General features: G+C 39.4%; 1 long non-coding RNA gene across 2 annotated transcripts; it reads right to left on the bottom strand.

Annotated features, from left to right (window-relative positions):
* Positions 1–1,063: 1,063 nt before the first annotated feature.
* On the bottom strand, positions 1,064–4,952 carry LOC103482252 (uncharacterized). 2 transcript variants are annotated; one of them, XR_536428.2, is made up of 3 exons: positions 4,525–4,952; positions 3,024–3,296; positions 1,064–1,605 (listed from the first exon to the last, which is right to left on the bottom strand). It is a non-coding gene; the product is annotated as an uncharacterized LOC103482252 (long non-coding RNA). The 2 variants fall into 2 exon arrangements; XR_536429.2 differs by having other exon boundaries at positions 3,247–3,296.
* Between the last annotated feature and the right edge of the window lie 495 nt (positions 4,953–5,447).

Here is a 5,447-nt window from a genome sequence, read left to right as displayed (position 1 = left end):
GTTCAAAGTAATGACCGCTGAAGATTCAATAAGAGGTCCTGTCTTTTAAAAAGCTAATCTTAAGTGATCGTCATTCTTGTTTGACAACACGTGTAAGATTGACCAATAATCTGAACGAAGGGAAAATCCAGAGCTGAAGGAAGAAAACCACAGATGTAATCATAAATTTACACAAGGTGGGAACGTTTTTGAAGACATTTCCAAACAGCTGAAGAATTCATGTTCAAACAATTGTTCATATGAGCAAGTGAGTCATATGTGTCACCACTTTACAAGGGCTTGAGTAAAAACTGCTGCCCTCACGCCAAAGGAAATTGGTGTGGCTGTTCAGGAACAGACATGGCTTACACAAGTCTACTAATGAACAACAAGATGATGGGACAATAATCAAGCTGTATGGTCACTTCATCATCATCAAGGTACATACCTTAGCATGTACAAGGTGGATTTCCATTTAGCATTACACCAGAAACTTGTTTAAGGCCACAACGAGCAGTGTGGGAAGCAACAGTTTGCCAACAGCCATTTATCCAACTTGTTGTGAGGTAGATGTGTAAAATTAAGTTCAAAATTATTACCAAAAATAGCTAGTTTATACCGTTAGATACCTGCCGAATCATTAAGTTTTAATTGGAGGCTAACTTCAGCTCCATACAATACTGTATGTTTATCTTTGGTGTCATGTAGATTAAAGTAAACTCTGTCAAAAGAACACATCTAATGTTTGCTGCTTACACATGTTGTATGTCAACCAATTTTCCTGACAAAGTTTCCTTTAATGAAGAAAAGTATCAAGTCATGAGTGACCAGCTATTCTAGTTTCCAGGCTATCCAATGCTAGAGCTAGCCTATCCATGCTAATGGACAGCAGAGGAAGGAGGCTATCCAGTGGGTGACCAGCATAGGCATGCTAATCTAGCCTTATCAAAGCTAACGCAATGAGTGGTCTCCTTCTTATTGCTAGCACCGGTTGCTCAGATACCGGTGCTAGCCTATCATTAATCATATCAGTAGCTAGCTGTGGAAAGGATATAGCCTCCTGCTACAAGGAAGTAGTTGATAGTCTTAAGTTTGAAAATGAAACCACACCATAGGTTTAAAGTAATCTTTTATATTTGCCAACAAGATTGAAACCAATATTGAGTTTTGGGGGTGGCAGGCCAGAGACTTGACTTGAATGAGATAGACAGTCTGTAGCTGGAGCTAAAGATTAAAGTTGATGGAAGGACGACCTCCCGACTCAAAAGTCTTGGAGCTCAAACTGTTGAAATACCAGTGTAATATTTTTTTTTAGTTCATTATTTGAAGGGTGTAAATAAACACACCATTTTCATCAGCCCATTCATGAGCGTGCAAGAACTGTATGTACTTTGTTCTGGATCACAGATAGCAGTCCGCCAACATGAAGAGAAGCTAAGCTTTCCCACAGGACACATTCTTTCTTACTCATCCCCCAAATTCACAGCAATGTTAGCATAGCTAACTAATGATGCGCTATGAAGCTGCTCCATGTGGCTTTTGAGCTGCTGGTCCTTGCTGATGCTGACGATGTTGATCACGATGCAGACGTCTCCTCACTTGGTCAGAGAAGCAGAGGGAGAAGATCTAGAAAGATAAGGAAATTGTTTATAGCTACGGGTCACATTTTTATGGTTATGGGTCACAACTCTATCATGTGACGTTGATCCCGCTCTACAGTAAACAGCAGTGAATTCAGAAAACTGAAAAAAAAAACAACATTCTGTTTCATGTGGTCTGGAGAGGTTCAGTACTATACACAAGTCTACTTACAGGTGTGTGCTTTGGCCATTTTGCATATGAACCATTTACTTGACAGATTAGGCCACAAACAGTGACTTCACTTGGGATTATGTTTAACATGTTGAAAGGAAGTACTGTTCACTGGCTTGTAAGTGAAAATGTTCAGACAGCCCACAGTTCAAGAGCTGTCTGCATTCGCCATGTTGTAATCATGAGCTCAAAGTTCCTTTAAGAGGAAGCATTGAGCTTCTCATGCTTAGCGATTCCAGTCCTGTTGCAGTGGAAGGCAAAAAAAAAAAAAAAACTTAGAGGGAGAGAAACCTGTAAAGACTAGATAACACGCTTAAAGCATAATGTCTTAGGATTTTTTTTACTGCCTTTTTACGTTTTCTAATTTTACATTTATTTATTTGGATTTTATATGACAGACTAATATAATGTGTTGAGAAATCAAAAAGGATTTATAGTTTTCAAGGAATTTTACACATACAAATCTGGAAATTCTGGAGTTTGTTGTGTTTAGTCCTTGAGGTGAGGATATTTTGGATTGATCCAACATATCGATATCGATACCAAGTCGGTATCGATAACAGATTGATACGAGCGTGAAAAGATTGATGTTTTAGTTTCAGCTTATCTCATGAAAATTAGTTTTATTTCTGTATTGTAGTTTTTCAGCTCTACTTGAAAAATATGTTTTGATTAGCTAACAAATGATAATCTTTTTTTGCACTTAAAATTTAGGGGAAAAAAAAGTTTCTGTTTATCATGTTCATATGTTTTTAAAGTATTTTCTTGACACCTATTAACCTTGACCAAATTCTCCTGTAGGTTTAAACAAAATAATTCAAAGGAAAACCCACAAAAACACCTAACGGTCAGAAGTTTGGTGATAGAACAAACTTAAATAATAGAAAATCATTTATCGGTTTCGTTATCAATGATAATGGTCCAATATTTACTTGGTATCAGACCAAAACCACAAAATACAATATCAGACACCTCTACTTTGAAGAAGCGCTTGTTGCTACAGTTACAGCTGCGAGTCTTTTCGGACATGTCCCGTTCCCTCAACACCACAGGTGCCATTACTAATACATTCTGTGCTTTACAAATATTGAAAAAAAGTTGGAAATCTTGTACATATTACATTCCATCTTCACTATAATGGGCTAGTTTGAGTTGTTCTATCTCATATTACATATTTAAGTGTGTGTTTGTAACATAACAAAATGTAGAAAAGTTCAAAAGGGTGCGATTACTTGTATGTTGCATACAATTGCCAATGAGTTTTAAACGTCTTAAAAAAATGCTGCGGCAGACTCCATAGCCACGTTCAAACTGCCATTATCAACCTGCTGTCACTCCCGGAGCATCAAAGCTCCTCGCATCTTTGAGATATGCGCAAGGTGTCCTTCAGCATTGGGATGCGCCGGTCGTAGCAACATCAAATGCAAACGGCAAACATAGCTCTGAAGTGTTTACCGCATCCTCAGAAGACGGCTGGAAGGGCGATGGGGGAAGAATCACAGGACCTACACACAAAAGACTCAAGTTTAAGACTGCCTTGGGACAAACATCTTTGCATTTTCTTCTTTTTTTCAGTAACTTTTTTCTAGGAGTTTGATCTCCTGTTTAGTTAGGTCTGGGTTATGCAAAAAAATATATGTATACATAGTGCTGCAGAAAGGTTTTCATACTCGTGATTTAGCCACAGACTTTATTTTGTGCTAATTTTGTATTCATCCTCAAAATAAAATCCAATACACTCCATCTACATTAATTAATTACAGTCTAATTTAGGGTTGAAAACAATTAATTGGATTAATTGGATTAATTAGATTCAGATTAATCCGATTAATCCGATTAATCCAATTAATCCGATTAATCGCGATGATCCTATTATCAAAATAATCGTCAACTAATGTAATAACCGATTAATTGTTAACTAGAGGATACAGATTCAGAAAAAGGCCATTTGCTGAAAGAACAAACTACTTAGAGTAATAATTTAGTCAAAACTGTACAAAAATATTTATAAATTTTGCATTTAAGATAAAATAAAAAGCATTGTCTGTAAATGTTTTCACATCAGAACTCCTCATGTGCCAAAGTTTTAGCTTCACATTAAAAGATTGAACACAAATATGTGTTCAATCTTTTAATGACATTCTAATATTGTATAAAAAAGACTAAATAAAAATTCTAATCAATTTCCACATTGTTTTTATCCGATTAATCGTCAGAATTATCGTTAGAATAATAAATTACTATAATAACCATTAGTGTCTCTCGTCAACAGGGTAAGCTTGCTTCTCCTCTTAGACTAGAATAAGTTGAGAACCGCACCTTTATATTGTGCATTATCACTTAATTTTCTCACGTTCTCTATCTATTGCAGGCTTTTTAAAAGCGTGCCACGGAAACAGGGTCGGGTTGGGTCGGCCTCATAAACCCAAGCTCTACTATAACTTCACCGCAAGTTCTGCAAAGTATTGACCCTGAATACAAAAGCAAATTTTACATTTTTACTTTGCGAAAGTGGTGAAAGGCATTCTCTACTTTATATTTATGCCCGCCCTACTTTGTGCATCACATAAAATCCCCGTAAAGTACGCAGCTTGTGGTCGTGCCGCAGTGTCATGTGAAAAGCGTCAAGTGGCGTAGCTGCTCTTTAAAGAAACCGTAAACAAACAAAAAAAGAATAATAATAATAAAGTGGAGCTACTTTGAGTGCAATCTGAAAATTTATCTATTTCTCACCTGCGACTACAGCGCTCCTGCTAACGTCCACGCTCATTCAAGAGCGGACTTTTGGAAAACCATTGTAACCCTGCTGCTGCTAACGAGAGCCCAGAGCACAGCCACGCTGGAATTCCTAATAAAAAGAACGCGAGACCCGTGCTGTCTGGGATCTGCGGACCGGTGTCGGGCTGAAGCAGAAGCAGCGAGGCCCGGCACACCACAGCAGCAAGGTGACACGAGAAGACAGACGGACTCGCCGGCAGACTAAAGCAGACAGGTAAACAGAGAGACTAACAGGACCGGGGGAGGAGGAATGCCCCCGAGAGCGATGACACGAGCCAGCGCCTCTCGGCCAAGGCTGAGCGGGCAGGAGACGGAGAGGGAGGGGGCGGCTTTGAAATGACTGAATATAGACACGGTGCATCCACCTCCAATACACAGCCTGTAATGACTGGAGACATGGCTGCTTTCCCAAGAGAGGAAAACAAGAGGTTGTGGGGTGGGGGGGTCTCAGCAACACCTCTTCCCCTCCAACAAACCCTAATAGCTTGGGCTCAATAAACAACAGCAGCAGCAACAACAAGCTAAACAAGGCCTGACAGCTCGTGGGGTACCTGAGCAAGCTCCTAATTGATCAGCCTCGGTTGAAACCCTCCCACCCCACGCTCCCTCCGAGGGCTTCTATCCAACACACGTGCCTTTTTCCTCATGCATACCACTCTCGCTTTATTTGCATCGTGGCTATTCTTGGCGCCGGTGTTTGCTATACTGACAGTATTCAAAGCTCCGTAGCTTCGGCTGTAAACAGGATCCTGAAAAAAAGAACTGCATTCAGACGGTATTCACGTCCTTCCAGCGTTCTTCGTTGTGTCGCTTTACAACCTTAAAGCAGCAGTGCATAACTTTTACAAAAATATGGTTTTTCTATATTTCTTAAAGCT

This window comes from Poecilia reticulata, linkage group LG20 (genome assembly GCF_000633615.1).
Source record: "Poecilia reticulata strain Guanapo linkage group LG20, Guppy_female_1.0+MT, whole genome shotgun sequence".
In the NCBI taxonomy this organism is placed as follows: domain Eukaryota; kingdom Metazoa; phylum Chordata; class Actinopteri; order Cyprinodontiformes; family Poeciliidae; genus Poecilia; species Poecilia reticulata.
The sequence above is the reverse complement of the archived record's forward strand: the minus strand, read 5'-3'. Positions and strand labels throughout refer to the sequence as shown.